The sequence below is a fragment of the Ammospiza nelsoni genome, chromosome 3, assembly GCF_027579445.1.
Source record: "Ammospiza nelsoni isolate bAmmNel1 chromosome 3, bAmmNel1.pri, whole genome shotgun sequence".
In the NCBI taxonomy this organism is placed as follows: Eukaryota; Metazoa; Chordata; class Aves; order Passeriformes; family Passerellidae; genus Ammospiza; species Ammospiza nelsoni.
In genome coordinates, this window is record NC_080635.1 from 107,415,176 (window position 1) to 107,441,691 (window position 26,516).

Here is a 26,516-nt window from a genome sequence, read left to right on the forward strand (position 1 = left end):
CTCCCAGAACATCATTATATCTGCAGTTCTGGTTTGGTTGGTTTGTTTTGTTGGCTTTTATTTTTTCCTTTTTTGCCTTTTTTTCTCCTTCTAGTTGTTCCATCTGCTGATCACATTAGAAATAGCATATAATTACATATGTGAATAATTACTGATGTTAAATTGCTCTAAAACTGTAATTTCCATAGCAGGACTGTAGTGAACATCTACTTTTTGTGGGCTTAACATGATTATTGAAATATGAGACAGTAAAAGGGTTGTTTTTCAGGTTTTTTTACTTTTTTTGATAATGTCTTTGCAGCAATTTATATAATATGCTTATTTAATTCTTAAATACAGTAACTAATTAAATAGTTAAATGTATCAGAAGTAAAATTTTTTTGGCAACTTCTCCTACACCTAATATAACTGTGAGCCCTACCTGAGACATATAAAGAAAGTAATCATTAGATTAATGCTATAGCTTATTTCTCCAGTAAATAAGAAATGAAAAGACCAAATTTCATACTCTTTTTTCACTTCTTAGAGAATATTATACCATCTCTGGGTGGGAGACAAGAAATTAAGAAAATTTAAATATGCTGTTAAGTACAATTTATCCACATCACAATGATTAATATAACTTCTTTCAGAGGAATAGGATAAATTGATATTTTTTTTTCCTATAATTTAGGTATTCAGAATAGTTTTTTAAAAAATGCAAGCTCTATTCTAAGGTTTGAAGCAAGGTATATATTCCCTGAAATGAAGATAAGAATATGGATGCTACTTTAAATGAGAAAATGGGGTGAAAAATGCAATGGAATATAATTTAAATAATAGAAACATAATCATCTGCCTCTCAAAAGTAGGGGAAGCATCAGCAATAAAATGATTGGATAAGACATAGCATTTCTGCCATACTTGGGAGCTGACTGGACCTGCAGGGACGATTTAGCAAGAAAGAATGTCTGTAAATCTGAAGAGAGAGAACTGGAGCGTTGTGCTAAAGTCTAAAAGGATACGTAATTAAATGGCCAATAATGCAGTTTGTGTAAACACTGAGCAGAATGCCTTTACTCAGTGACAATTTATTCCCAGTAAATCTCTCAAAAAATATTTAATTGAGCATGCTTGTAATTAGACCATGACCTATGGCTTTAACCTCTCAGACAGTACCACATTTCAACAAAATATTTTCTGTTTCCATTTTTAATACCAATACATGTATAATTTCATAGCTGGTTTCTTACAAACCAAGACATCTTTGCAGAACTATAACCAGCTTCTTAAAGATCACATTTCACAAAAAAAAAAAAAGTTGTCTTAGAAAGATTACTAAAAGCAGTATTTATCCTGCTCTTTATGCTTTAATTTTATGATCATATCAGTTCCATACAATGAAGTTTAGAGGTGAAATAGTTCAAAAATGTATTAGAGTTGTGGTATGCACTGAAGTACTGAGTGAATCTGGATTGTTGGATTAAACACTGCAAAAAATCATTGGCACACAATGAGGGGAAAAAAATCCAGCACCTAAATGAAAATTGGAGACTGACTGGCACCTTAGATTTTCCTGGATTACTCAAACCAATTAAACACATGAGCAGACCTTCACAAATGGAGCTGCAGTGAATGGAAATGGAAAAGAAAATAGATTCATTATAAAACAGACTGCCAGAAAGATGAAAAGAACTACCAGATTTACTATATATTGCTTGCTTCTTCTTGCAGTAAGGTATTTCTTTGCTGCAGTGTTCCCAATTTTGACATTAGATTTCTTTTAAAATCAGATCTGAAATTTTACTGTAAGGTATATAATATTTATAGAAACAAACTGTCTATGATTTATTGCAATACTAGCTATGCTTGCTTTCTATTCTTGTCTTTTTATCTCTTTCTCTTTTTCCCTTCAGCAAAAACATCTCTTTCTGGAAAGGTTGGAGAGATAGGTGACAGCAGATCTGAAGAAATGCAGCCTGGAATCTAATTAAATTGACTAGTGCAATGTTGTACTGTTGCCAGTTTGTATTTGTCAGAAGTAGTTAAAAGAATGAGGGCTAAAATATCTTTATGAGAAAGACAAGAAGTTGGGCAACAAAAAATGGAAGACTATGAACAAAATGACGTGTAAACTTTCTGGGAAAAGAAAGGAGAAATCTTTCTTGGAAAGGAGGATTTTGGGAAATTTCCATTTCCAGACTGTAAGAAGCTTTTTGCAATTGATCAGTTCTTTTTTTTTTCACAAGTTTCCTTTAAAATATTTTGTTTTTCGAGGAATGTCTTGAATTGTAAAAATATGTTACTATGAAAATGGTTAAGGCAAATATTGAAAATCTCAAGCATTCAAAAAATAAAAATAAAGAGAATTATATGAAAAATCTTGTTTTGTCATTGTATCTTACTTAGACATTTCTGTGATTTTTCAGTAACATCCCATCATATTTACCTTTTTTTTCCTCAATATATCATAGTCTGTGGGCATCTAGTAATTTTGCATTTTAATCAATGTAAATATTTTCTTACTCACTTGAATATGCCATGAACTTGAATATTTGAAGATATATTAATTACAATAACCTTGAAAGTACAGAACCAATGAGGTTTGTCATAGCTTCATTTACATTTCCATTTTCAAAATATTCTGAAATTATCAAACAGTAACAAAAATTACATCCTCACAAGCTTTTGATGAGTCTATTCCCATAGTCTAATGAAAAAATAATACATCATTTTTCCCAAAAGCTAAGATTTCTGGCATTTCATTCATCACTTGCAGAAGTCCATACTGCACCTTCCAAAGGAGTTAGAGGTGCTCATAGGTGCAGGCTGTCAAATTACTTAGGAGTTGTTAACATGAGAGGTATTCATAGACACCATAAACTGAAACAAGACCAAACTCAGAAAACTTGCTCCTACTTCCTATGAGTCGAACAGATTAAAATTAAGACAGGATCCAAGATTTCAAAAGCAAGCATCATGAAATAAATATTACTATTTCAACTGGTTTTAGACCATACCTTCAATGAGAAAACTCTAATTCAAAGGTCAGTAAAACTGCCGGGAGCACAGGATACAATATAGATGAACACCATCTAAAAAACCCAAGCATCACCAATCCACAGAGATCTTGACTGAAAACTTTTCAGGATGTAGTAATGGAGGCAGAATAATCTCACTGGGCCCAGAAAGATTCAACATGTACCTTGGGAAAGACTGATGAATCCAAGAGAAGGTACTGGTACACATTTGGTTTTGGAAGGTTTCCACTTGGTATATTCTATACTTCCCCCCCTTTAACTTCTTTCTGAAAAATTTAGAAATTGAATGATCTTCCTACTGTGAAAGAGACATACTTTCCTCCTCTTCTCTTCCTTCTTGTAATTTTGTACTAAAAATCATATATAATTACTGAAATACTGATAGTACATATCTCCTTAGCCCAGAAGGGTTTTTTTTTCTCTTTCAAACTCAATAGTGATGAAAAGATAACATTTAAAACAATTTCAGCAACTTCAGGCTATTTTCCTGAGGGATTTTATTGTCAAGTTAACAAATTTAAAATCAACAGAATACTCAATCACCCTATACTTATTCTATTTTTGGTCTATAGTTATCACATGAATTTGACACTATTCAATGCTTGTCTAAAATGACTAAATGGGTAGAAGAGTGTTATCCAAAATTCCTCATTGTTCTTTATAGGAGAAATTATCCTTTAAGGCATCAGCAGCAGGTTGCACCAGCCTTCATCTAAGAGCCAACAAATACTTTTTCTGCATTCCCCGTACTCCACAACTGACTTCACATTAGGATGACAAATAACCTTCCTACACCTTCAATAATAAGTGTTCCTCCCATATTCTCAACATCTCCAGAATTAATCATTACATATCACACTACAGAAGTTTATCTATTTTTGTGCATTAATCCAATAATATTTAAAATAAACCAACAATAAAGAACAAGTTTCTTCCTCCCAGAAAGAAAAGACCTCTAATTTCTGTAGGCACAGTATCAACTGTGAAAGGGAGAATTGCTATCACCATGACATATTGTCTCTTTAAAATTATTTACTAGTTTTCAAGAACTCAAAGAAACTTTTGATAACTTAGTAACTTCTACTATTTACCAATTTCAGTGAATAGTTGTACAGGAAAATATAATTAAAAATGAGAATGAAGTAATTATAGTAGTGTAAATCTGCTAATAATTTCCATTTATGGATGCAGATTTTTTTCTGCTTGTTCTGTCTCTGTTCTGAAATGTGATGTATCCTGTTCTGGTTTCTGGCTGTTGTCTCTCATTAGTCTAAACAAGAAATATCATTTTGTAATATTGGACCACAAACAGCATTCAAAATTTGGAAAATATTGCCACTTAAATAACCAGAAAATCAGTAAATGAATATAAGTTTGAAAAAAAATTAATATTCTTTTTATTACATTACACACTTACCCAAATAAATTTTTCATTTCAGTGAATTATTGAATATCCTTTACAACTTCTCAGTGAATTAACTCATTTCAGTCTAACACAATTGAATAGATGATAGGTTGGGGATTTTTGCTATTAGTCTTGACATTTGTCCAACATGTTTTGACTTAAATGGGGAATATTTTCAGCAGATTTTTTAATTAATATTATTATTTATAAAATAATCAAGATTTCAGTTGACAAATCTGTTAAATTTAGTGTAATTACCACTTTTGATTACACCTGTCCATTAAAGTTTGAAACGCTGCTTTGGGACATGTAATTTCTGTACTGAGTTCAAAGAGATTGTTTATGCAGTTACAGTTTCACATTTTTATTTCAAAAAAAATGAGCTTACAATTTAGCAATGTGTATAATTTTATTCATATTTGTTTATCACTCTTTGTTTTGTTGTTGGGGATATTATTGAAGAGTTTCTTCCCTGTATTTAAAGGAAAATGCCAAGATTTATACAAATTAAAAAAAAAAATAAAATCCAGCTAGGCTGTTTTTCCCTGGCAGACACTTATTAAAATACTGATGAAGTTGGACGGATGGATCCTTATTTACTGAGGGAAAAAATGACATGTAATGGTTAAAGTAAATTTCAAGGTATTGTAAAGAGAATCAGTGAAACTATTGAAAATATGAGATAAAAGATGCTGAAATTCAACAGTCGCTTCTGACTTTATCTGAACCTTTCCACATCTTCAGATGTTATGGAATTCTCTAAATGCTGTACCTAACAGAGAAGTCCAGAAGAAAGCAGCACAGAACAGACACCCTCCTGTCACCTCTTCACTTTAGTATTCTTACAGTCTCTCCAAGGTAGAAAAGACAGTGTCTGCAAAGACTAGAAGAGGAGAACCTGCCACTCACAGATCAATTTATGTGCAAACTAAAATATCATCAGCTGAGTGTTTATTAGATAACAGATCTTCTTCAACATAGGCCTCTCAAGCTTCCTCTCTTATGCTGCCATTCAGCAGTTTGCATGATCCCAGAAGACAGAGAAAAAGAAACATTAAACGAAATTATTGTTTCATTACTGTGAGATAAGCTTTCTGCATTCTAGATTATTTTTAGTTTCTTGTCATTATATCTTAGAGCTGGAGGGTCTTGTTGATTGATTATCCTGTTGCTGTAAAGGATGGTAAGTCTATTTCTTTCAGTTCAGGGCAATCTATTACAGGTCCTGAAAAAAAGTGTAAGCTTTGCGCATCCATCCTATGGGAAGGATGATATTAAAAATAAAAAAAATACAGCTTTCCATGAGCTACTGTATATAGAAGTCCTCTCATATAAAAAAAGGTTTATCTTGCATTAATACTTTGCTAAAGAACATATATTTATATAGAGAACAGTGTTATGGGCTTTTCTAACAAAAATCGTCCTTTTACTATGTATAAATATATATATAAATATATACACTTCTTAGGGTGTAAGAGAATCGATTTTTAATTAAAATATTTAATCATTTTAATTAAATACGTGGGTCTTTTGTTTTGACATCCAAGCACTAAACCAGGTTTTGAAATTAACTGTCAGTTTTTCTTCCTTCCTTAATGATTCTATTGAAAATCTCTTGAGAACAAGACCAGATATGATAAATATCACTATCAGTTCTTCCTACATTTTATTAGAACTTGATGCTGTTAACTTATGAGCTTTTCTGCTGACATCTGATTTCACTTTTATAATCTCATGAAACCAAACATGACAGAATTTTCTTCTAATATTGTCTAAAATGTCCAAGGGCATTTAAATGGGGAAAATAGATCAGATACAATACAGTTTTCCTTATTGGTATATGTTGCTAAATAAAATGTTATTGACATGACAGATTACCCATCTTCATAAATTGTGCACAGATTTGTTTGATGTTTGGGACTCATACATTGCAGGAATGTACTGATGTTGACTTGTCTGTAGAATTAGTATATAAATAATATAGACATTTTATTGATATGGAAAACTCGTCCAACTGTTAAGACTCCTTTATAATCATAAATACTATTGAGAAAGGTTCCATAAACACTATCAGCTTAAGCATCGATCTAACTTTTAATATTTCCAGCTTTTCTCATTCCTGTTTTATTTATTTTATCTATTTGTCTTTCATTTTTATGATATTGACCATTTTTTCCTTGGACAAAATGAAGCAGAAGAAAATCAATCATTCCTCAATGCATATGATGCCTTGGGCACATCATCCTACTGGGAATGCTCTACAGATTTAAGGTACATTTGCTTGTACTTTATTTGCAGGACAAATGAACTTCCACGTCTTATGTACTTGTACTTATTTACTGATTTTGGAGTCCATAAAAGATACTTATTGCATAAAAATTTCGTAGGTCTCAGTCACAAATTACAAACTGAATACAAATATAATACCTTCCATTTAACACAGAAAGAAAATAAAATATAAAATGTCCAGTTCTCTATTCGCACACCATTGTCCTCAGGACATGGGTAGCACATTGGCATGAACAGGTGATTCAGATCACTTGAAAAACCTCTGTCAGAAGTATGAGCAAGTGGAACGGGGGAAGAGTGTGAGGAGTTTTCCCCTAAGGAGGAAGAGGGAGAGACAACATGAAATAAGCTGACCACAGACCCTCTTCTTCATCACCCTGAGCCGCTGGTGAGAAGAGGGAGAAAATTCAAAACTGAAGCTGAGCCCTGGAAGAAGGGCGGTGGGGAGGTGTGCTTCAAGATTTGGACTTTATTTGCTCATTATCCTGCTCTGGTTTTTATTAGTAATCACTTAATCTAATCTCCTGAAATAGAGTCTTTTTTGCCACTGGCAGTAATTGCCGAGAGATCTTTCCCTGTCGTTTCCTTGACTCTTCCTTCACCTCTGTGCAGCTGAGTTGGGGTGTGAGAGTGGCTTGGGTGGGCATCCAGCCAGGGTAAACCCACCACACTAATAGAAACAATTGATTCAATTTGCAGTCCATGCAGTAATGTGGGAGTAGGAAGGTAGGAGCAATATTTTGATCTACAAGGCCTGTTCAGGAGATACTAGTAACATGTTAAACCAGCAATATTTTTCCATGTCATCAGTGCTTTCCAGGAGCTTGTATTTCTCAATATATGTCTCCTTTCCAAGCCCTTACCCACATCTGCTGTGACACCTTTACATTTACAGAAATAGTAAAACTATATTTTTAGAAGATTTATAGTTCATGGAACAATAATTCTCTGTCCAGGGAAGTGGGTAGACATGGAAGTCCCTTTACACCAAAGCATTAGTACAAAACAAAAGGAAACAATCCAGGTAAACTTGATAATGGGTCCAAGTTTAGATGAAAGATTCAATGAGTTTGGATAAATACCACAGCCATGTTACTCCTACTATTCTCTGCTTTTATTAATAGGAGGCACACCTGGAGCCATCTCTGCTAGGAAAACTCTGATGTATTCACCATCCAGGTTTCTGTAATCTATTCAGGATAATGAGGCCTGATTATATAAAATTTGACACTACGTTGTGTAGCAAAAGCTAAAGACTCCAGATGAATATTTTTTTTCCTTGAGAACAGAAGTGAAAAGATATAAGTAGTTTATAGCAAAGAATAGATAGATGTTACTGTGCAAGTGAAAAAACCTAATAAATAATAGCTCTGGTTTTACACAATTCGTGGTAGTCTATCATTTAGTCTAGCTATCTTAAATCAAAACTAACAATGATTTTCGCACGAAGAGTTTGTAAAAATATATACCAACCAGCAGTAAAATGTAATGTAACGAAAGCAGGATATTGAATTGATTTACTGTATCCAAGATTAATTCAGTAACAGTACTAGATTTAAGGCTGTTTGGCTCAATGTTGTGATATAACTGTTTCTTCAGAAAGGCATTATTTTTTTACTGTGTCATGACAATTCTTTGATTATGAATAAAATTCCTTTGTTCTTATGCTTTTTCTTCATCTGATGTCAGCCACCAGCATTTAGGTAGCAGAAACAGTCAGAGCAATCAATATTCTCATTGATTTATAAATATGATATACACAATATACACACGTATATTATATATATGCATTGTCATTGTTCATGAGTGTAATATAGGTATTTATCATGTTTATTGGCTAAAAGCAATATCAATTACTATTTAAAGACCAAGAAAAGTAATTCCTTTCTAAATAAAATTAACTTTATGTTTTCCAATTATGTGTTCCAGTCTCACTGATTAAACAAAACTTAACTAAATTACCTACAACATAAAGACTACAAAGATGTTATTTTTTATCATTGACTTCAGCTCCCCTGAATACAATACTTCAGCATCTGGCTTCTCAGATCATTCCAGGTTTTAAATAGATTTTAATATTTTTTATTGTATGTATACAGGCTGATGATTTAAATAATAAGAAAGACATTGAATGTAAATGAAAAAGCTGAGTTAAAATTAAATTGCAATGAAAGAAAAGCCCATAATAGGGCCCATGAGGATATATTCACATTATTACCACATGAACAGTTAGCTGGAAGAAATAGCAGATGAATTTCAATTGCTGAGGCCATTAATTAATGTTTTAATGAGAGGAGTACGAATCTGACATACTTTCAGTTAATAATATTAAGGTAATAAGGCAGATGGCCAAGCCCTGGGATAAGGTTTAGCTAACTGAACAGATCAGGACAAATCACTGAGTACCACAGGAAAAACTGCTGGACGCAACAAATAACCAGCAGGTGTTGGAAGAACTCCCTGTGGGACCAGATGCTTCATCCCAGATGGTGGATGCAGCCCTCTCAGCCCCAGACTTCAGGATGTGCCTGGGGCCTCTCTTTAATGCCAGGAGAGATGGCTTTTCATCCCTCAGAATCTGTGCTGGCTGTGAAGAGCTGAGTGGCTGGGTTGGAGGAGTTACAGGAGGTAACGAGCCGCCTACACAGCACCACAAGAGAGTGTCAAAAGGAAACAGGCAGGATCTGCTCAGAGTTCCACAACTGCGGCACTGATTCACCTCGCCTAAAACCGAAGAGGACTCAGATGCGCTTTTGAGCTGAACATCTGAGCCACCTCACCCTAAAACTTGCAAGAACACCAGGAGGAAGCAGGATACAGTACTGAGAGGTGGCTGGATTTCACTAACACTGAAAGTTATGTGAGAGACACACAAAGTCTCTCACATTACTCTGAAGGATAGTGGAGTATTGATGCCTTTTCAGGAGCAGTTTTCCAAGGCCAGCAGTATCTTGTTGACCATGTCCATTGTATTATTTAAGACTGAGGCAGTAAAAAGACCAAGATAGCAACATCAGAAATACCACAGTGTTGTCTTTCATGTTTGGATATATATGAACCTAAATTTCTCACTTTTTAGAATCTAAGGAATTGTAATAGTCTATGAGTTCCTTCATTTACCTATTTTTAGTTTTCTAGAAATATTTTATTACTCATTAGGTTGGACATGAAAATGTCGCCATATTTGCCTTCTAAAGTAAGTCATGTCCGATGTGGATGATTCAGTGTTTGGTGCTCTGTATGTCTAAATTAAAAAATCTCAAATTCATTTGTAAATGTTTCTTTCCATGGAAAATAGTGATTTATAATCAACACGCAATTTGGCTATCATATTCAAAGCTTGTATTTTATGACTCAAGGAAAGTTCCAGACCTTTTATTGCTTTAAAGAATTCTTGCATATTTGCTTTGAAGGGTCTATTTAGTCAGGTCTCTATCTATTTGCAACCTTTTTGGTATTTTCTTTAAAGCAAAAGAAAGAGAAGAATAAAAAAGGAATAAAAAAAAAATCTTCTCTAAAAAAGAAATAAAAGCATGTAAGTATTCACAGCTTCCAGACATACTATACTATTTACTGAGAGTTTTAAAAACCACAATTATTATTTGAAATTCCTTTGATTTAAAAGACATCTGTACACCTCGGAGCTTAAAGTCAAACCTCACAAAGCTTATCATATTCTGACAGTGACTAATTTAGACAGTCATCTGCAGATTTATTTCAGAAAAATGAGGTCAACTCAAAATGCCAATATTTCTGTTCATCTATCAATGCCGTATCTTCTGAGAAGTGATGAAAAAAATCACAGCCTAGCTCACTGGAATGTATGTACAGTGAGAGGCAGGAGACCAGGTCTGTACCTATAATTTTATAGAAAAATACGTAAGCATATACCTATCTATCAAGAAAGATAACAGTTAATGTAAACAGCAATCATTTTTAACTTTTTAAATTAAATAAAATAAAAATTATAAATAAAAAAATAAAAAATAAAAAATAAAAAATAAAAAATAAAAAATAAAAAATAAAATAAAATTAAATAAATTTATTAAATAAATTTAAATAAATTTAAATTTATATAATTCCCTGTTTTCCACACAATTTAAAAGAATTAAGGAATTTTTTTTAAACATATTCCTACATAAAGAAGAATATCTATAAACATGTAGATGTGTATGGAAGTTTATGTAGAATTTCTGCATTGGCTCAGATGTTTCAGTGCTAAGTGAACAGTTTTCCACAAATGTGGCCAGATGAAATGCCTAGACTTTCTCATGCCATGAGCTACCCTCTGTCAGAATCTGGACTGTTATACCTTTGTATTAAAACGTTGTTTTAATGATGGAAGGTGAGAATTTTTTTCTCATTTTCTCAGCTATATTTTCATCCTAAGCTAGGCAATAGCAAATTACTTGATGAAAATTAATGATTATCCATCCCTTTTTTAGAAGTGACTTAATTATAAGTTTTATAAATAATGGATTACTAATTCATTACATAACAAGCTGTTGAAATTAGCTCATTACTGTACCTTCTGTCATGGTTATAGGAGCCTGCCATACATAGCAATCCAATTTACTGAAATATATCTCAGCAGCACTGACAGAACCATGATGATCGAACTAAGGTGCCTCTAGCATTTCAAATGTAAACTTTGCTTTTACCTTCTAATTTGTCAGCTGTTTGGGTCAAACTTGGTACAAAAATTTAGTAATCAATCTTCTTGCCTGTTCTTGCCAAAGCCAAAACAGATAAAATGTGGAAATTTTAAAAAAAAGATATTTCTCAAATTTTCTTTATTTTTGAGGAAGGCTTAGATGGATATGAAATGAGTATGTATATACTGTTATACTTGAGATTAACACACTGATTTATTTGATTTGAAATAAAGTAAGAAACCTCTGAATTATTACCCTGTGTAGTTTAAAACTTTGCTACCAGTGATGTACAGTTGTATTTTTGCATCTCATATTAGAAATCCAATCTCCATCATTATATTTCTATTAGAAATCAAAATTTCACTAATACTGTATGGTTCTGTTCCACAGAATTTTACATTAGCTAATGAGAGATGATTCTGCAACTGCAATTTTTTTGTCACATAGAAGTTTCAATACGAGAAATCTAACCGTTTTGGAGATAAGATCTTACAACTTACTAAAAATAAACAAAAAAAAAATAAAAGAGAAACAAGACCTGAAGAAATGGAAACTAAAAGGAAAAAGAAAGGCAAAAAAAAGCTCAGGTTGTTAATTAATTTTAACCTTCTAATTTATAGTCAATTTGGATTACCATTAATTGCATGGCTAAATAGAGACTCTTTCAAATTACAAACAATTGTTCACATCAAATCAAGGAGACTTAATCCATCCTCAATTGGGAATTCTGACTGAAACATTTTTTTTTTTACATTACAAATAGATTTTAAGTTACTTTGAAAGTCTCCTGCAAGTATCTGAGCCACAGTTGAAGCAGAAGTTGAGAGAATTAAAATGTTGAAAATTGTTTGGTTTTGATGAAGAGAAGAATGTTGTACTATTTTCATCACATTTCATCACATCATTTCTAATTCTTGACTGACAGCAATATTTAAAGAGATACAGGAGGAAAACTTCTGTATCTCTTTAAATATTGCTGTCAGTCAAGAATTAGAAAGCCTATCCAAGTATTTCTCATCCAGCTGGAATAGGAATTTATTTGAGGATGCTCAGGTTGTGGGCCTAAGTGGCATGTTAATTTTTAAGCATGCAGATATTTGATTCAAACCTTATATATATATGGACAAACATAAAGATTAAAACTGTAGACACAAAATTCATTGTCACTTTTACATCAGCATATAAATTTGGTCAGAAATCAACATTGTGCAGATTTCATCTTAAAATTGCTAGGATAATTGATCATTTCTTACAAAAATCCATTTTGAGGACTATATGATAAAAAAGTATAGCACACAGTTAAGAGACAACCTGCTCTGAAGGATAATGTGCAGGATTTAAAATTCATATTTATGCTTTTTTTGGTTTTCAGAAGCACTTTTATCTTGGGGTTTATGGGGGTGGTTCCTTTGCTTGGTTGATTCATTTTGGGGGGTCTTAGTGAAGAAAAAATGTAGGACTTCTAGGTGAATAAACCAGGATATTTGTTAAATATAATGAGAAAATGAGCAATAGAAATAAATTTCCTTTTGGTAGTGTTGTGGTATAGAATGTTGCTGGGTTTGGGGTTTTTTGGGTTTTTTGTTGTTTTTTAATAAATATTGTCTGTTCTCTCAAGTACATAATTAACCATTATGCAATCAAATCAATATATATTATTACCCAGAGAGAGAAACACACTATTTATGGACAAATTATGTGAATTGGTTTCAAATACCTGAAAATTCAAGCTGCAATTTTATGTTTATTGACAATCAAATTCCTCCAACTGTGTTCTGTGATTGACTTTTTATGAGCTCAGTGTATTATGACTAATGGTTTCAAAACAAAATATTTAATACTAACTGCTACATACAAATGGTCACAAACTTATGCTTGTACTATAATTTTTCATACATGATCTGATCCATATTTTGACTGTATTGAATTAATTTTCAAAGAATTGCAGTTATTATAAAAAAATGTTGCACTGTGAAAATATGAAAGTCTTGGCCTATATTTTCCTATTTTGATTTATAAACAAGTTTGACAAATTCCACAGGACTAATTACCAGGCTTCTCAATATTATACTGGTGATGAAATACAGACAAAATCTCCAATTCTTGCTGTTCCAGTTACAGCCACTCATCTGAGAGCAGGGAATTTGATTTTGATAATTCCTAGCCACCTCAATTGTCCAAGATAAGTCCATTAATAATTCAGTAAAGCTGACCAAAACTCAGGTACCTCCTCAGATACTTGAGGTGGAAAGTGCCATTGGTACCCAAATATTTCATACAGTGCACATACTGACACATGTGCCTGGACATATTTGAGGTTTAAAACCAAACATATGAATAAAAAGGGAGAACATTTTATATTTCTTCCCTTCCTTGCCATGACATGTCAACTGGTTGATAAATTCTGTGTGCAATTCACTGCATGTTGAGCAAATCAATATAAATAGAAGTTGTTATTTTATTTCCCTACCAATGTATTTGAAGTACATTTTTGGCTGTCCTATGAACTCATAATCCCAAAGAGAAAGACTTCAAATATGTTCTGAAGAGAAGCACTTCCTCCTCAATGCATCTTTGCATGGGCATCTTGAATACGAATTAAATTGCATTATCAGTGTTCAGCTTTGGGTTTCTTTACATGTGATAAGGAGAAATAGTAGAACTGATTCTGTAGGCATCCCCTTTGCTGCAATAATGGAAACAACCTAATAATGCTCAGCAAACTAGGAAGTGCATTGTTGTCTCTTGTGTAAATAAATATTGGTTTGGAGGTTTACTTGAAAAATGAAATTACCTTCCAGATGCTTGGATTTCTTAAATGCCATAAATTCACCTAACTAAAGGATATTTGGGGATTCCTTATAAAATTGAGAGGAAATTTAAGCAGGCCATATGTAAATATTGTTTTTCTGTTTTCTCAGCTGAATTTTCCTTCCTGTTAGGGTATCTGGATGTTGAAAGAATCCAGATCAGAAAACACTGAAAGTTCTGTCATCTGCAACTTCTTTGGTATATCCTGACATTAATTTGGTGGAGCAATGAACAAGTCAGAATAAGATAATTCCACCTAGGGTGACCTAGTGAGAGCAGCACTCTGAGAAGTCTTTCACTCAGTGCAGTACCACACTCAATTCAAAGCAAGGCAAGCAAAAAATGGGCAATCACAAATATGCTTGTAACTGAGCTTATGGATAACAAAAGAGTGAAAGTGACTTTATGACACCAGCTGGAAAAATTATCTCATAATATAAAAAAATTTACAGTATTCCCTAAGTTATCTTTTTAGCAATTGAATTCCTTAAAAATCAGATACAAGTGTCTTGTAAACTTTTATGTTTTGACTCAATTTTCATGCATTAATCTGTTTCAGCTAATTTTTAAAAATTTGTTTTTCATTTCTTCTTTGTCTCATCCAAGGGAAAAAAAATGCTAGGTGCAAAAAAATTGTGAGTTATACTGCACAATTTTGCAAGCTGGCAATGTATTGACTATTATACCCTTACTCACAAGAGCCTGTAAAATGAAAGATTCACTCTTGTCAAGAACCCTCTCAATTGAGACAGTGCTTACACAGGACCATTGTGAAATTCTGCTTCAAAAGGAGAAAAATCAATTCATACTTTACACTTCTGCTTAAAAATTCAGAGCTTTACCTTTCTTGAAGCATCAAGGAATAAAAATTCAACTTCATATGAAAAAATACATGGAGGGAAAATATTAATATCTCCTGGCAGTAAGTTTTCTTACTCTTACAGGCATTCCTACTATGATGTAATGAGCCACTCAGGCACATATTAGATTGTACAAGTAGGTTAAATGATGCATCTTTTGGAGGGCTGATGATATAAACAACTGTTTCTTTTTAGTGTTTTCACAATTGTCCCAAGTCAAATCCACAATCTCATTCTGTACAACAACATTAGATGAAAGTACCTGAGTCAAGATAGATGGGTCATCAGTGACCTTTGCGTTGCATAGAGGTGAAACATTTAAACATTTTTTGTGAATTTTTTGTTTGTTTGTGGAGAAGTGATGGTGGGTTTTGTTTCTTTCTTTCTTTTTGTGCATGCGGGATTGGTTTTGATTTTGGGCATAGGATTCTATCTTTAACTTGGTTTATGGAGGCCTTATGACAGTATGTTCTTAAGTGGAATGTTTTTATGATTTTATCTTAAATATCTTAACATAGATACTCAGATCTCATGAGATCCATTTGTTTCATCTCAATTGCATCTGATTAACATGAGTGATCAGTTTTACCTTCATAAATCAAGCATTTATAATTCCTATCCAGACAGTGAAGAGAAGTAAAATCTGTACCAACAGAGATTATCTCATCCATCTACATTACCTCTGTCTCCTTTACATGCCCTGAGCCCTTGTTTTAAGGTAAGTTCACACATACTTGGTTGCCAAAACAGTTTTAATAGTTACTTTAATTATTTGTACTATAACAATGATGCTTGTATTTTGTAACAGATTTATGATAATTTCAATTTAATTACAGTTTAACATTAATATCTTTGTAGTATATATAGCTCACTTGAGCATTTTCATGGTGTTTTATTTTCTTGGGAAGGAATTCTATTATAAATGTCTTCTTATCAAAATTAATAGCCCATTCTTGTTTGATGTGGAGGGTAATTATATGGTGTTAAATTAATTTTAGTAGTATCAAATGTAATTTTTTCCCCACATCCATCTGTATATCTCCCTAATTAAAATGTCATGTAGTGTTTCTGTAGGATAAGGAAGAAATTGCCTGTTTCAGTCTACTGGCATTTTAACCAAATATTTACATAAGACAGTGCATTTAATAACAAAAAGATTATCATATTCCATACAGTGTTGCAGAAAGTTTTTCAGTAACAGCTTCAGAAATGGAAATCTTTATGAAAGGGCTATGGAAATCTGTAAACTTTTGCAAGGTTGTTTACCTTAATTTGTTCATAAGGCATATTTCATAAGCATGTTTATGTTTACCAGGAGATTTAAATCTTTTCCCTGTCTCCTTCTGTCTACCTTTTTATGCTTTAGTGCCCTTGAATGGGAAAAAATGGAAACTCAGTCCTTTTTAATAAATATTGAACACGAAACATATGCAGTGCCTTTCTTCTTTTGACATTTCCAAGAGTTACATAGTATGAAATTAACAAACCTTGAGCATCTTTCTACTTAGAAACATTTGAACATTTTGTGAAGGGAAAGAGATGGGGAAAGACAGAAAATGTAATAGATAGATATTACAGATAAAGCGTAGGCTTTGCCCAAGCTGTGCTTTATATTTCATTTCACTACAGCTAACTTAGCATGCTGAGAAATAAGACTCAAAAACAGAGAGTTTTGAATTGGGATAAAAAATTGTTTCATTTGAAAAAAGACTTCATATCTATATAATGATAAAAAATGTCCCTTCCTTTCCCTGTAACCCCATGGAAACAGGAGGTCAAATTTAGTTATGGTATTACTATATTGATTACCATTACTTCTGGTCTGTTGAAAGAAAAAAAGTTTCCTCTAAAGAACTTTCCAGCTGGTAATAAAAGAAGAAGCCCTGGAAAAGTTTAGGGCTTTTTAAAATGTATTAATTAATTATGCACTATCAAAATTAGCTTACCAGTTTTAAGACTGTGAGAGTCTGTCAGAATTTTCCCTCATTTGCCTCACGATCGTCCTTGGGAGACCACTGAAGAGAAGACCCCCCGTGTCTATATCTGGCTCTGAAGGAGAAAAGTCACACGCCATGGGCCCTGAGACCTGAAAGCTCAGTGTTGAGCTATTGTTTTCACAGGTGTGTTTGCTGTATGCTAAGAAGAGGGCACCGCGCCCCGTTTGCAACAATAGCAGCTCTGGAAGCTGTCCCACCTCTCAGCCTGGCTGGACTTCTCCTGAATTTTGGGTGGTCTCCCACAGAAGACCCTCACCTGTTTTACAACCACCGTGACAGAGAGACTGAGATGTAAGAAGATTCTCCACCAAGGACTGAGACATGAAACTCCTAACAGGCCCCTCTGCTCCTTCCAAGGACTGGGACTGAAACCCCCAGCCCAGGGGAGGTGTGTGAGGAGGCAAGCTGACCAAAGCGAGATGTTTGCCTGCAGATTGTGACCACTGGAGCAAGAAAATAATGGCTCTCGCTTACTGCTGAGAACGTAGACTACCTGTTACATCTATCAAGCTCATTTACTGCTGAGAACGTAGACTACCTGTTACATCTGTTCCCTATTGTATCTATTTCCCCCCCCCTCGCAATTTTCAGTAATAAAAACCTCTGAGTTAGCTAGAGCCTTTGAGATCTCCCCAGCGTAGCAGGCGGACCCTCGGCTGGACTGGACCAAAGGACTACGTCTCTGCGTTGGTAGCTATATCCCCTCTCTCTCTCTCTCTCTCTTTCTCTATCTTTTTCTCTCCCTTAATCCCTCTATCGCATTTTTGCTGTAGTTATTTCAATAAAACCACATTTGATTTGATTATCACTGCAAACCCCCTTGTACCGTGTTGGTCTTTGCACTCTGAGATCATTCCTACGAACCATCAGGTCATCTGTCCACTAGGACGGACCCTGACAAAGACTGAAGAAGTAGTTGCTCTGTAGCTTGTTCTACTGAAGAAGAGACATACCTTACTGTCAAACCTAACCTTTCAAAAGAACAACAACAACAAAACTTTACTGGAAACTTTAGAAAATTAAAGAACCTTGGCAAAAGTTTTAGAGCGGCATTTAATATACATAAAACAATTCCCAAAGCATTAACGTAGCCCATTCAATTAAGCAATTTCTAAGCCTGTCCAATTTTCAGTTACTCAAAAATTCCAAGATGGAATTTGAAGAAAAAAGAGAAAGGCAGAAGAGATAAAGAAAAGAATAGATATAGCTATGGCTCCTGGTTCCAATAGTGCTCAGCCAATAAAAATTCCAAGAGGATGTAGTGTCAATACATGTTTTTCTTGTGTCCAGGTTTAAATACACATTGGCCTTCCTAAGCCCTTCCCTCAGGGGTGACTTCTGGTCATTTGGGCTCTCAGGAGCAGGGTTAGGGGCTCCGGGGGATATTTTCAGCCACCAATCCTTCCAATCCCCCACAGCATATAAAGGGACTGAACTTTAGCCTTAGTTATGTAACCAGAGCAAAATAAGGTGAATAATTAATGGGATTGTATAACTTAGCATAATGCTTATGTATATTAAATGCAAATCAAAATTTGGATATGTAAGATTGAAAGATGTAATAGAGAAGTTGCCTGTGTTTGACACCTTCCCTATCATGATCTACAGAATTTTGTGCAAAAGTAAGGTTCATAAAATTTTGGTGACCAAGTATTTTGAGATCCTTGTATTTAAAGTCATGTTCATCATAGCTTTTACTTTTCTCACCTATATGGGCAGCCATGATGGGAATGTGGCCCTAACTGGCTGCATGGAAATGATACTGAAGAATTCCTAACAGATTTAAATTGCGCAACATCCCCTTAGGACTACTCCCATTCCTCCTTTTGTCATCATTAATTTGAATGGAGTTTGAGAGCAAAAGGGTACCAGCTTTTGCTACTTTTTGGCTACTTTTCAAAAATCATGAAAAAAAAAAATGTCCTCAAACTATAAATGAAAGAAGCAGATCTCTTTAAACTCCTTTTACAGATGAGAATTTTTAAGCCTAAGATCGATTTCCTTGAGCTCATCAAGCAACTAAGTTTCAGATTCTGAACTAAAAACTTAAACCTTTCACTTAATATTTTACAAAAGCATTAACAATATATGTCAGGAAGAATTGCCCCTACATTCAAATGTAACACAAGAACTTTAGAAGTCTTATTATTCCCTGATGCTCACTATCATGCAGGAAATTATTTGAGCCAATACTTAATCTTCAGAGTTTTCAAGAGCTATCGTACAGCACAGGATAGAATAGTATGCATTATATTATTAATTGCTCTGGCCATCTAGAATTTGTACTGCACATTCTTTTCATATTTTGGCATAATTTAATTATAAAGTCAGGCGATTTTCAAAAGATTTATTTTTAAAGACTAGGTATATTTATGGATATGTATCAGCAGTGCAATCTACACTTCAGTGATTTTCAAAAACCTGTTTCAGACAGATACAGAGAAGGTATTCTATCTTTTTTCTTACTAAATATCTCTGAGGAAATCACTAAAAGAAGTTTAAACAACTGCATTATTTATTTACTCCCTTGGGTGTACATGTGGGTTTTGCTTACAGTTTAGAAAGAATACATTACAGTACATCTTGCCAATAAATGGGCATGCAGTTGTCTGAAAGAACCTGGTATTCTTGCCATAGTATGAGTTCTTGCTCCTTATATTCAGTGAAAATGTTTTCCTAAGAAGTGTCATGGCTTAAAAAGGTAATTTACAATTAGTTGGAACCTGATATTCAAGATCTCCATGAAAAAAAGTTGAAAACACATTTTATTAGGACTAGTCATTTTGGGACCAAGATATCAAAAATTAAAGTGGGACATTATCAATATAAAATATATGGATATGTATGGAAATATACTATAGGTATCCATTCTAGTGGGACATTATCCATACTAATTTCTTAAATTACATTTCAAAAATTCACACTGATTATATTTCTCCATTTCTATTCAACTTGTAGCAAACATCTTTTGTTTTTAATGCACATTGTATTATTTTACGCTCTACTTTTCCATTTTCTTCTGACATGGTGTGGATTAGACCTTACTGTTAGATTTTATACTGTATTCCAGATTCTTAAATTAGAGTATCTCTCACAAACAAAGTCTATATGGAAGAGGAAGGAAGGAAAAGATCTTTAAAAGACAGTGAATGAATAAAAGTTCTTCTCCAAGCTCATATGTTTTCTCCTGATGAAAATTTATTTTAGATGTTAGCGACAACCATGTCTATAATTTAAATTATTTCAATAATTATTTTTCTGCAATGTATTTGTATAGCAGAAACTAATCTGCTAAATGATTTCATTATCAACATACTTAAGGTGTATGGGGGTGCAATCACTATATACCTTATATGAAATATTTTCCAGAATTTAATGATATCAACCACATTAATAATAATCATCATAATTGTTGCTAAAAAGAATAGAATCAAAAAATGGAGGAGAATATTGTCACTTGACCTGCTCCTGGTCATGCTACTTTTAATGCAGCCCAAGATAAGATTGCCTTTCTGGGCTGCAAACTCACATTGCTGAGTCACTTCCAAATTTTCATTGACCAGTGTCCCCAAGACCTTCTCCACAGGGCTACCATCAATCTTTTGTCATTCTATAGTACTGAAATCCTGTCTTGAACTTCATTCCCATTGGACATAAATGCTACAACTACATATTGGTATTTGTGCGCTTCCAATAGCAACTTTATTACTAATAATCAATCACATCAAAACATTAAAAAACATATGAAATTACAACAGAAATACCTTAATACTAACTCTCATATTTCATTTGAATAATGCAGGTCTATAATTTGTACTTTTCTGCAGCCTAATAAGCTTTTTTTTTAAGGATAAACTTATAATATGCTTATCAGAAGTAGTTACAATTTCGTTGGATAGAATAAGCTATGTAGGTGAATATAATTTTTTCTTCTTATGTATATCTATCTCTATATTTGTTTCCCCCGACATCTGAAAACAATTAAGCAGAATTAAGGCTTGCATCCTGTTCTACAAAACTAGCCAGGTATAAAGAAGAGATTACACATTTTATTTGTAACATCAAATGATGTCTTTGCAATGTGGGGAGTTTCCAGTATCAATTTTATGGTAAATTATACTAGCAAAAAAAAATAACACCAGAAATTTAGTTAAAAAATATTTTAGAGCTTTAAAGACTGAAAGCCCCTTGGATCCCAACATTTTCATTTTCACAAAGATGGTTGTTCATGACAATCTGACTCTCTGGGAGAAGGCCATAAACTACTCTTTCTGGGGCCTGCAAGTATCTTCCTCAATATCAAACAAGGGCAACATAACGCCTTCAAGGGCTAACGTACACGGATTAAGCAGTGATCAAATATTCCAAGACCAAGAGTGAAGAAAAAAGCTAGTTTAATTCACATTAAAATGCATGAAATAGAGATCCATTCATTTTCAGTTAAATCTGAAAAGCATTAAAACTTTTGTCTAAGGATTGTGAATCATTCAATCTAGGTCTTCAGGAAGCAGAAGAAGTTTGCACCAATTCTGAGACAGTAAATTAACAAGGACACAATCTTAAAAGGTGCTGGCAGAGGAATAGGTTGGAAATTAGGAAGAAGTTCTTCACAGAAAAGGTGATCAGGCATTGGACTGGGCTGCCCAGAGAGGTGGTAGAGTCTGTCCCTGGAGCTGTTTAAGAAAAGACTGGATGTGGCCCTTAGTGCCATGGTCTAGCTGACATGGTGGTGTTAAGTGATAGGTTGGACACAATGATCTCAAAGGTCTTTTCCAAACAAGTTGAATCTGTAATTTTGTGAAGAGTGAGACATAATAGCCTACATAACTAGTGCAAGATTTACAGCGTTGTGCTGGCCTATTTCTAGGGAGTGTTTTATGGACAATAGTTTATTTACACTGAGGGATTTCAACTGAAAACAGTTGAAAGTGAAATAAAAAAGGAAACAAATGGAGGAGAAAAAAAAATTGGGGAAATTTGGGACATTTAGTGACTATAAGAAAATGGACAGAGATTATATCAGGAGCAGTGCAAAGGACCAAAACATGCCAAAACTAAGCTCACAGATGTTGCAAAAGCAGGGGGAAAAGTCAAGAAGGAAGACACAACTTGAAGGGGAAGACTGGAAGGAGGTGGCATGGACATTAAAAAAAAAATAAATTAAAAAAAAAAAATTCATAGTCACAACCTTCAAAAGGCAGGCCATATGCCATCAGGTGCAGGCACATGCAGCAAAGCTTGCAAAAATTGGTCCCCGCTGAAGGCCAATACAGAAAAGAAGTACCTACAAAAGACCTGGAATGGAGATACCATCAAAAGAATTGCAATTGGAGGAGAAAAAAAAAATTTTGGAAATTTTATGACTACAAAGAAATAGACCAGGACTCTATCCAGCGCAGTGCAAAGGATCAAACAGGCAAAAACTAAGCTCACAGAAGTTGCAAAAGCAGGATAAAAAGTCAAGGACTAAGACAAAGCTTGGAGGGGAAGGTGTGAAGCACATGCTATGGATAGTTAAAAAAAAAAATAAAATTTTCACAAAGTCAAAGCCACACAAAGGCAGGACATATGCCATCAAGTGCAGGGGCATGCACCAAAACTTGTCCAAACAGATCCCCGCAGATGGCCAAAACAGAAAAGAAGGACCTACAAACACTCTGGAATGGAGGTACCATCAAAGGAATTGCAATTGGAGGAAAAAAAAAATTCTGAAAATTTTGTGACTGTCATGGGTTGACAGCCTTTATCCCAATATCGTGTGTTGTGTCTGGCAGCTGTGCCTTTTCTCTCTCTCCCCGCCCGGCCGTCTTGCTGCGGCGGAGCAGGGAAGAGAGGAGGGAGTGTGTGACCAGGCACTTTTGCTTTTGGCTTTTGGCTGCTTGGCTTGGCTAGCCGCTTGCTTGCTTGCTTTCTGCTTTTTGCGCTGGTTTTTTTTTCCTTTTCTTTTGTTCCCTCTTTCTTACCCTCCCCTGAAGATACTGGACCAGCTCCGGACCTGACCTGAGACGTCCAGGACCCCCCTGGATCTTGCGAGAGAAACTCGGCGCCCTCCACAATACAGCCTGGTTTTCTTTTCTTTTCTTGTGTTGGGGAGTGTTCTTTTGTTACTTGTAAATAAATAGGTTTTGATTTCCACTTTGCTCTTCCGAGAAATTCCTTCCCGAACGCGATGTTGGGGGAGGGGTGGTTGGAAGTTTGTTTTGTTTTGGGGGGCTCCCTTTTGGAGATTTCCCCTAATTTGTCCTAAACCAGGACAGTATATCTCTTGGTGCATTGGCCAGGAAATGGAGGCCAAAAAACAGTGGAAAAAAAAACCCTACAGCACTAATATTTTGGTTTTGGTTGTTTTGTGGGCATATTGGTGATTCATAATGTCATTTGGAGTAGAAGCTTGCCAGTATTTCTGGTCCCTAGGAGTTTTTGAAGTTTTAATACCTTTGTGGTCCCTTGGGTTATTTCCTTACCCAAAAATAGCTCTGGTGTTGTCCCTAATAAGTAGCTTTTGTAAGCGGGGGGCACTAACCAGAGTAGTCATTGTGCTGGTCTTATGTGTGATGATGTGTCGGATGAAAATGTTGGACTTTATTTCAGGAATGTATGGATTGTTGTTATGGCTGTGTACTCAGTTTGTTTGGGGAGAAGAAGGGGAAGGGGCTTTTCAGCCTTTGTCTTCCTTCTTCTCCTCCAAATTGTTGACATCTCTATTAGAAAATACTGAATTTCCCCTGAGCTTGAAAGAAACCATCTTTCTGGCATTTAATTTATTAAGCCTTTTCTATACTGTCTGGAGTGTTTATAAAATGAAAGCTGAGATTTCTAGAGGGGTTAGAGAGACTCCTGATTCAGGAGTAAAACAAAGCAGGAAAAATCTTGACTGGAGCGGGAAATGGGAGGATATGGGCCAGACTTTAAAGTAATTTTCTGATCCTATAGACTGGGACTTTCCATCTGATCAAATTCAGAATCCAGTCGAGGTGGCAAAGTATTTGAGGGAGAAGTGCCATGGTAACACTAAGGAAGAAAGGATTACTGCAGTGAGCTGGGCCTTGGCGTTTGTTTACCGTACTCTGCTAGATACTGTGGAGCAGCAGATAGCAGAAAGGGAACAGGGAGATAAGTTAGTTACTACCCCAGTGACCCAGGCTGCAGCTAACATCCCAGGCTCCAGGCTAGCAGCTGCATCAGACAGTAGGCCCCAAACCATGGCTGTTGCAGCTAAAACAAGAGGTGGAAAGTGTAAAGGCAAGACAGATCGAAAGGTGGAGGATGATGAGGATGATGCGACCGATTGAAAGGTGGAGGATGATGATGATGATGCAGGAGAAGGACCCTCACCAAAATCAGAGGCCACATCAAGGGGTACAGAATCTGGAGCTAATATTGACTCCTTTTCTCTGAAGGACCTCAGAGGCCTAAGAAAGGATTACAGATGACAACCTGACGAATCTATAATTAGTTAGTTAGTCCGCCTTTGGGATGCTGCAGGGGAGGTTACGATTTTGGATGGTACTGAAGCGAGGCATTTGGGATCCCTGTCACATGATCCTGTCATCGATCAAGGTATGATGAGGGGGGCTAACCCTCACAGCCTCTGGGAACGGGTCCTAAGAAGCGTAGCAGAACGATACCTGTGTACGGATGATCTCTATATGCAGCAGACACGGTGGAAGACCATAGAACAGGGGATCCAATGCCTGAGAGAGATGGCGGTGGCAGAGCTCATTTTTTCAGATGATACAACAACTAGGAATCCGGACCTGGTACCATGCACACCTGTAATGTGGAGGAAGCTTGTGCGACTTGGGCCACCTGAATACGCTTCTGCCCTAGCAATAATGAAGCGGGATGGTACATATGAGACTGTGCTCGATATGGCAAAGAAGCTTCGAGCGTATGCAGATGCTGTGCATGGCCCAACTCATGCCAGAATTGCAGCAGTGGAAACCCGACTGCAGAAACTAGAGGACAAAATAGAGGAGAATCATAAGAAACTCCGGGAAGAGATTAAGGAGGACCTTATTCAAATCTCAGCTGTACAAATTAGAGGTCCTGGTGTCCAACACTGGCGCTCCTTTGATGGGGAGAGAAGGTACATCCCACGGACTGAGTTATGGGCTTTTCTGCGTGAGTCTGGAGAAGACATGAGGAGATGGGATGGAAAACCCACCGCTGCTTTGGCACAAAGGGTGTGTGATTTGAAGAAAAGAGAAAGTATCACCAAAAGGATAGCAGCTCCGGTCGCTCGTAGCCGAGATGTTAAGTATAATGATGACAATGACACGTCCGATCCCCTTGAAGGAACTTCTAAGGCATATGCCCAAGGAAAGAAGGACAATCTGGCTTAGAGGGGCCCTGCCTCCAGCCAGGAAGAGGCACAGGAGAACCAGGTTTTTTGGAAGGTGTGGATCAGATGGCCTGGCACATCAGAGCCACAAGACTATGAAGCATTGGTTGACACTGGATCACAGTGTACCTTAATGCCATCGGAACACGTGGGGACAGAACCTGTTTCCATTGCTGGAGTGACGGGGGAATCACAACAGTTGACTTTGTTGGAAGCTGAGGTGAGCTTGACTGGGAAGGAGTGGCAGGAACATCCGATTGTGACTGGTCCAGAGGCTCCATGTATTTTGGGCATAGACTTCCTCTGGAATGGCTATTACAAAGATCCTAAGGGATTCAGGTGGGCTTTTGGAATAGCTGCAGTGGAGATAGAGGGTGGTAAACAATTGAATACCTTGTCTGGACTATCATAGAACCCATCTGCAGTAGGACTTTTGAAGGTAGAGGAGAAACGAGTGCCAATTGCCACCTCAACAGTGCACCGCAGGCAGTACCGGACGAATCGAGATGCCGTGATCCCCATCCACAAAATGATCCTAGAGCTGGAGAGCCAAAGGGTGGTCAGTAAAACCCACTCACCCTTTAACAGCCCTATCTGGCCCGTGCGAAAATCTGATGGAGAATGGAGATTGACTGTGGACTATTGTGCCTTGAATGAAGTGACTCCACCACTGAGTGCGGCTGTACCGGACATACAGGAACTGCAGTACGAGCTGGAGTCTAAGGCAGCAAAGTGGTATGCGACCATCGATATTGCTAACACGTTTTTCTCCATCCCTCTGGCAGCAGAATGCAGGCCTCAGTTTGCGTTTACATGGAGGGGAGTGCAGTATACCTGGAACCGACTGCCCCAGGGGTGGAAACACAGTCCTACCATCTGTCATGGACTGATCCAGGCTGCACTAGAAGAGGGTGAGGCTCCAGAACATTAACGATATATTGATGATATCATTGTTTGGGGGAACACGGCAATAGAAGTGTTTGAGAAAGGAGAGAAGATCATTCATATTCTCCTGAAAGCCGGATTTTCCATTAAGAAGAGCAAAGTCCCCCACCAACCGATAAGAAGGAAACACAAGCCTTCTTAGGCGCTATAGGTTTCTGGAGGATGCACATCCCTGAGTATAGTCAGATTG